Source organism: Trachypithecus francoisi, unplaced genomic scaffold (genome assembly GCF_009764315.1).
Source record: "Trachypithecus francoisi isolate TF-2019V2 unplaced genomic scaffold, Tfra_2.0 Lachesis_group11, whole genome shotgun sequence".
NCBI lineage: Eukaryota > Metazoa > Chordata > Mammalia > Primates > Cercopithecidae > Trachypithecus > Trachypithecus francoisi.
The window spans coordinates 85,980,077-85,988,171 of record NW_022681456.1 but is presented as its reverse complement, the minus strand read 5'-3'; the positions used below and the strand labels follow the sequence as shown (position 1 = coordinate 85,988,171).

Below are 8,095 nucleotides of genomic sequence, written 5' to 3'. Positions count from 1 at the left end.
TGGGCCGGGCGCCGTGGCTCAAGCCTGTAATCCCAGCACTTTGGGAGGCCGAGGCGGGCGGATCACGAGGTCAGGAGATTGAGACCATCCTGGCTAACACGGTGAAACCCCGTCTCTACTAAAAAAATACAAAAAAAAAAAACTAGCCGGGTGAGGTGGCAGGCGCCTGTAGTCCCAGCTACTCCGGAGGCTGAGGCAGGAGAAAGGCGTAAACCCGGGAGGCAGAGCTTGCAGTGAGCTGAGATCTGGCCACTGCACTCCAGCCTGGGTGACAGAGCGAGACTCCGTCTCAAAAAAAAAAAAAATTTTGAACTGCCTTAGCAGTGGGATCTCTCTGGTGAAAACTTATCCTAAATGGAGTCTCCATTTCTTGACCCATAACTTACACATTCAAAATATAGTTATTGTGCAACAGGCATGTTAGAAGCTTTTAAAAATATTCTTGGCCAGGCGTGGTGGCTCACGCCTGTAATCCCAGCACTTTGGGAGGCCGAGGCGGGCAGATCACGACATCAAGAAATCGAGACCATCCTGGACAACATGGTGAAACCCTGTCTCTACTAAAAGTACAAAAATTAGCTAAGCATGGTGGCAGGCTCCTGTAATACCAGCTACTTGGGAGGCTGAGGCAGGAGAATTGCTTGAATCCAGGAGGCAGAGGTTTCAGTGAGCCGAGATCGTGCCACTGCACTCCAGTCTGGGTGACAGAGTGAGACTCCATCTCAAAAAAAAAAAAGAAAAAGAAAATATTCTTGAGAAGGTAGTAAAGATGGCAGAAAAATGTTCTTGTTCTCTTTGAGTTTATATTCTTTGATGCTGAAGAGTACAAGATGAAGGGAAGGATGACACTTGCCAGCTTGTAAATAAATAAAAAGTAAAAGGTAATTAGAAAGAATAACTAATTTTGGACCATGATAATTTTAGTCCACATGCCTCTCTCAAATATACTTCTCATTAATCCTCCAATTGTGCTTCATCAACTAAGGGGTCTTTGCTAAATGTTTCTGGTTTCTTTTTGAAGTTTGATACAGGCTCTGCCCAGTCCTTCCTCTGCCATTGGCTCTCTCATGGTCTACCATTTCTACAGCATCAGCATCATTAGGGCCGAGAGGCAGAGCTACTTGTCTAGCAATGTGTATGAGCTGACGAATCATCTCTGGTTGTACATAGGTCCTCTCACTGCTACAGAAGGTTGGCCATTGGATGAATAGTTTGAAGCAGGATAAACCAACATGCTATTTACAGTCTCTATGGGACATGCCTAGGTCCAAAACACAATTTCACATAACCCAATTGTCCTCAGATGTCTATCCTTGCAATTCTATTGCCGTACTAATATTTACCTTTTAGGTCCTTTCCTTGCAATGACAGAATCTAATTCTGGCTTATTTAAGCAAAATAAAATAAGACAACAATTATAAATCATTAAAAGGAGAATTCATGTATGGAGTCTGGGGTAGCTCACAACCTCAATGGAACAATCAGTGTGTTAAGGTGGCAAAGAAAACAGGCGTTGGTGCAAGTCCTATTGGTTCCAAATTCCAACATCATGATTTATCTCCCTGAGCCAGTTTCCTCTTCTCTGAAATAGGAATAACTTCAGCATTTACCTAATGTATATGTTGTGGTATTTCAATGGAATAAAGAATATAAATTGCTTAACACAGTGCCTGATAGGATGCAAATATCTAAGAATGAACTCTTACTATGATTCATGTTTATAAATCTGGCCTTGAAAGGGCAGAATCTAGGATAACTCTAGTGATCTTATCAGCAGGGGCGCGTGCGTAGGCTGTCAGAGTGCTACATGCAGAAAGGCTGACCTTTGACTCTCTCCTTGAGACTAAAATTACTAAAACAGTAATCCCAGCTACTTGGGAGGCTGAGGCAGGAGAATTGTTTGAAGCCGGGAGGCGGAGGTTCCAGTGAACCATGCCACTGCACTCCAGCCTGAGCAACAAAAAGAGGCTGTCTTAAAAGGAAAAAAAGTCCTGAGAGTGTAAATGATCTGGCATTGACCATGTGCCCATTTCTGGACCAGTCACTGTGCCAGGAAGAACGAGTGAATAATGACAGGGGTTGGGGGTGGGGAGGTGAGGGTGGAGAGGATTGGGGGATTCCATGATTAACAGTGTCTCTTGGAAGCATATTGAACCATGGAGTTCAGTTATTAGAGGAATGGTAGAGATAAGCTGAGCAGACCATAACAATGTGTACCATAGTGTGTATAATAAATACATATCTTTGTAAGAAAACATTGCTAAGCAAGAGCTTTATCTTATCCATCTTCCTCTGACTAGGACTGAACTGGTATCATCCCAAGAAAATAATTTTCCACCTTTTCTTCAGTATTTTTCAGGAAAGGTAAATTTTCCACCTTAAGTATTTTTCAGAAAAGGACCTCACAGATCCTGATATCAAGGAATTATCCTAGTGTCCAGGCACTGCTTATTGCAGTTTTATCTAGTTCCCTCGTCACTCTAATTTCATAAGTCTATTGAAACACTAGAAATATTTTCTCAATGTTCTTCTCACAGCTGCCTTCACCTCCCTGTTCTTCAGGCGTAGATGAGGGGATTCAGCATGGGAGTGATCACGCTGTACTGCAAGGAGAAGATCAACTCTTGAATGGATCCTGAATTAGGCATGAGATAGCGGAGTAATCCAGAGCCATAAAAGAAAATCACTGCAGTGAGGTGGGAGGAGCAGGTGGAGAAGGCTTTGCTTCTGCCTGTAGTGGAGCTGATCCTCAGTGGACAAAATGCAAATATAAGACAAGAATATCATGAGAAAATTTCCAAGGAAATGCAGGATGCTGGAGCAGAGCAGGGTGGTAAAACTTGCAGACCATCAGAGCAAGACAAAGGATAGAGAGAGGGCAGCTCACAGCTGAAGTGGTGGATATTTTCAGCCTCACAGAAGTCTAAATTGAGAGCTACAAGGATATTGATGAGGGCATCCAGAAAAGCCAAGCCCCATGAGCCCCCCACGAGCCCTGCACACAGCTGTCTGTTCATCACTTGGCCATAGAGCAAAGGAGAGCTGATGGCAACATAGCGGTCATAGGCCATCACAGCAAGCAGGCGGGATTCAGTGCCCCCAGTGGCAAACACGAAGAAGACCTGAGCGGTGCAGCCCTCTACTGAGACGGTTTTCTTCTCAGACAGGAGGTTCTCCAACAGCTTAGGTACAGTGACAGAGGAATGGCAGAGATCCAAGAAGGACAATTGTCCCAAGAAGAAGTACATGGGTGTGTGGAAACAAGAATCAGCATTAACCACCACCACCAGCAGCAGCAGGTTTCCCATCACAGTCAGGAGGTAAATCACCAGGAACAGCACAAAGAGCAGAGCTTGGGTCTGGGGACCAGCAGACAACCCGAGGAGGACAAACTCGGGGACAATGCTGTGGTTTCTCATTGCCTTCAGTATTTTATTTGGAATGAGATAAATAAATTGAGTGAAGCCTCTTCTTATGCCTAACAAATATTTAAGTGTTTTAACCCTCTTCTCTATTCACAAAGTTTCTTGCTTACCCAAACATTCATATGCAGAAATGATCAACTACTCTGTCCCTAGATTTCCTAAACCCACGATCATCTTTTCTGCAAGACCCCAACCTTAGATTCTCTCTCTCTCCACCTTTGTGTTCTTTCTTTAATGATTCAGAGTTTGTTGTTGCTGTTGTTTTATTATTAAGGCTACTAGAGAGTGTTTGTAAACTATTGCTAATGATCTAATAGAGAGGGAGAGATTGAAGGAAAAATAAGATAAAAATTGCAGAAATGGTGTCTCTGAGGGTGTGAGAGCAGAAGTAGAGCATGGCCTTAAATGGGAACATGTTTGCTTCATCCTTCAGACAGCATGAGGCTAGCAGATTTGGTGTTGGGGAGGAGGCAATTTCCATCCAGTAACTTTTACCTTTTCAGTAAATACTTAAGTGAAGTCAGTCATGGAAGGTGAAAGGGGATAGCAATTGGAGAATTGCAGAGCACAGAGAAAGGGAAATAATCAGAGAGAAGGCAGTACAGAGAGACCTCCGATGCTATGTAACTGATCATGAGAAACTGTTGGTCAATATGGGAACACACTCCAGTCATAATCCCCATGCCCCGTTTAAACATAATTTATATGTGATCTATTCAGATTCAGGTTCACCTCTTGTCTGTACCCTCATGCATTTGTAAACATAGACTACCTACTAACTCTGAAGCCTGGTCTTCTTTTTTTCCTACTCTGCACTGACAGCCCAGATTAAAATCACAGACTCAGGAGAACGCTTCAGCACTACTGACTACACCATTTTGGCTCTTCCTATTCTACTCTATCTTTTGTGTTCATACTGCAAAACAGGCACATTCAATTCTCAAAGGACTTATGGTTTCTCTCCCACTGTTTGTCCAAACAGCACCCAGCATTAATGCTATTCTTAGGAATCGAGTCCACACTACCTGCATTTCTAACCCAGTTTAACAATAAACAGCACAGAATTAAAGAAAAACTTTTTCAAATCCAGAGGTCCAGACTAATAAGTCTGAATGTCAATGTGAGAATTATGAAGTTGGGAGTTTGAAAATTCCTGTTGGATACAGACCTCTTCCTTGATTCCTAAAAGAGGAAAATAAAAGGTTAAATAGTGTGTATTATTTCTAAAAACCTAAATACTTCTGTCATGCAGGGAATGCATTTTCCATATTATTTTAATTGTTTAATTGTTTTTCTTTTACTACCAGTGTAGCTCTAGCTAGAGTAACCTGGATTCTTTTTGAGAACATCACATCATTGGCAGAAGATGCTGGAAAGTCAGGCAATCAAACCAAGAAATGCAGACAGAGAACCGCATCACTCATTATAATTTGGAGGGCAGCAAAAAGAAAGGTCTCCTCTTTCCCACTTGTCTCTAGATGGAGCCCTATTCACCAGCACTAGAAACTTAAATTGTGGGGGGAATTTCTCCTTTATAAATGAAGGTCGAAGAGTGAAAATCTTACAAAGGACATTTTCACAAAGGACAAACTTGGAAATTGTACCCTGTCAGGGCCTAGACTTCCTCACAGAAAGAAATATACTGTGTTAGCATTATTCAAGGGGTCACAGGAATAAATTAAGTCATCTCTTATTTTTTTAACCTGCTGCTGCAATTTCACTATTCTCAATGCTTCATCTATACAAACTCTGAATCCAAATTTAGAATGGAAACAGCTCTGAGAATGCTACCACTATGTTTAGTTATTGTTACAATCAGTTGGAGTCAGCTGACTAGATCTTTCCCAAAAAGGCCTGCCTGAGAGGAACTTTTTTAAGAATGAGACATACAAAAGTATCTAGCACTGTGGCAGTCACAAAAGTTACTCCGAATATATTATTTAGAAATACAAATGAATACATTGATGAATGGATGAGTATGTGAATAAATGTGGCTCAGGAAGAGAATAGTCTAGGGCTTTGCTGCTCACCAAGAACAGACCTGATTGGGAGCCAGTCAAGGATTTTAGACTCCCTGGGCTTGTATTAAGCCAGATATAGCAAAGGTAATAGAGAAGAATTTCACCAACTGGACAGGTTTGCCCCAAAGCAGTGTGTTTTGCTCTGTTCTGCACTTCCACAGGCCTCGGAGTATGTAATTATAGGGGATACCCATAATTAAAGATATGGTTAGTTTCTGAATCTCACATGTTTGGAGTTCTGGGAGAGGGTTCTCTTTGAGTCACAAAGTGCCCAGAGTCTATCACTGATGTCCTCATCTCCTCCCATCCCTTTCAGAGAGCTCTCAAGTATTAGCCTTCCTAAACTTACAGGTTTCTGGCATAATGTGGGCTTTCAGCACCAGAAACAAGGAATATAGCAAGATAAAGGAAAGAGATCTTGTGCCATTTGTACAATGGAATCAAGCAATAACTACCCTGCAAAGTGGTGAGGTCTTAATTGCTAACTTGAGTATAGTGCTGAAGACAATTGAGGGGCTGAAGAATCGTCAAATTCTCTTTTTTTCACCCCCAATCCAAGTGTTTCATTTTCCCAAAAGTAGGAAGAGAAGTGATGTTGAGGAGCAGACCAAAACATCTTAGGTAACACAAATGAACACCATATTGAGAGGTGGGGGAGAACTCTTAAATACCTCCAACCCATGAGAACAAAGATCAGATGAGAGGACTGACGGAAAGGAAGTGCCTGATGGAAAAATGGCAGGAAGTGGTGGAAACAGAGGGGAACAAAGTAGCAGGGAAAATCCTGAAAGGACAGAGGGAAAACATTACCATACTTCTGTCTTTTCCTGGTGCACAATGTATCCTGTTTTTCTGAGTTGGTGGGTGTGCCTCTGAACTTGGGAAAAATTCACAGGAGAGAAAATGTACCACAACTGTAATCTTGTGAGCTGACATTGTTTTTTAAGACCTTTTTTGCATAAAGAGAAATATGTAAGCTCATTCCTCAAAAGTTCCAGGAAGTAAAGACTTTAAAAAGCTTTTCTGAAGTTTGACAGCATTTTTGCTCTTATCCTGTAATAACTCCAAAATTACAAAGAAAGAGAAACTAGAAACCTTCAAATTCTTAACAGCAACTTTTTTCCTACTTCCTCTAGCATAATTACACAATCATTTCTCTATACCTGTTAATATAGTACTAAGAGCACCATGGTAACAAAGGAGCCTCGGGTCTAGCCATTCAGAAGGGCTGCTGGGTTAAGTTGGCCAAAGGATGGCAAAGTATGCTCTGAAAACCCTGAGGGCAGCTGGATCCATCCTGATTAGAAAGCTCAGCCTGAAGCAAATGCTAGGTTCATTAACTAAAAATAGTTACTAGCTGATTCCACTGGGTATTCCCATTGAAGCTAAGTGACTCACGGCTTATTTTTAGATCATCTTGCCAATATTGCCAGGTATTTAATTACTGGATATATTAAAAATAATGACAATTATATATATAATGTTACTATTATTAGGCAATCAATAATAATTCAAATCTATCCACATATTTAACTTTTGGTCTTTTGCTCAACTTTTCTCATCTAGAACTGAAAATCTTAATAGCTGAAACTGAGATTTCAGTGGATACATTTGACACAAAATAGACAAAGCAGAAGAAATTTTAGTGACTCAAAAGATAGGTAAGAAGAAAATAAGAACTTCCATCTTTGAGCATTTTTTTTATCCTTGAAGTCCTCCTTTTAAATTTCCCCTAGTGCAAGTCTTTTAGTGATATATATATTTCACCTTAATTCTTAAAGGATTTACCACTGGCACAGAATTCTAACAGGGAGTTATTTTTTATTCAGTAATTCGAAGATATCACTACACTGTCTTCTGTCTTCTTGTTACAAGTCTAATGTGATGACATGAGAGCTCTCTCTCTCTCTTTCTGTGTGTGTGTGTGTGTGTGTGCATGTGTGTCCCCACCCCATGATGACACCGTGAGGAGGTGGCCATCTAAAGCCAGGAAGTGGCCATACTTTGATCTTGGACTTCCCAGCCTGCAGAACACTGAGCATATAGATTTATGTTGCTTAAGACACTAGACTATGGTGTTTTGCTATAGCAGTCCAATTGACTAATACAATAGAGAAGACATCTCTTCTCAATTCAAAATAAATGCCTCTACCAGTGCTTTAGATAGATTATTCTGCTTTGTCAGAAACCTTTCTCCTCCAGACTTGCCCTTCCTCTGCTTAGGATTCCAATTTTCAAAAGTAGGAAATTATAGAACTGAAGTCTTTTTTGTACCATTCTCTAATCTGTTCCTTCCTATCCATACATAACCCGTATCCTAAAGTTAGAATGTAGTTTCTCATGTAGCTTCTTCTGCTACCCGTGGTAGCAGAATTGTCTTTGAAAGATGCCCATGCCCTAATCCCTGAAACCTATGACTATGCTACCTTACATGGCAAAAGAGATTTTGCAGATGTCATTGAAATTATAGACCTTAAAATAGGGAGAGCATCTTGGATTATCCAGGTGGATCTAATCTAATCACATGAGTTTTTAAAAGGAGAAAACTTTCTCCCACTGGTGTGAGAGAGATGTGATAGAAATGGAAGTCAAAGAGATTTAAAGCATAAGAGGACCTGACCTATTGTTTGTTGCTCAACAAGGGACACA

The 8,095-nt window shown here is 41.0% G+C and overlaps 1 pseudogene; it reads right to left on the bottom strand.

Annotated features, from left to right (window-relative positions):
- Nucleotides 1-2,505: 2,505 nt before the first annotated feature.
- LOC117090880 lies at nucleotides 2,506-3,419 on the bottom strand (annotated as a pseudogene).
- Between the last annotated feature and the right edge of the window lie 4,676 nt (nucleotides 3,420-8,095).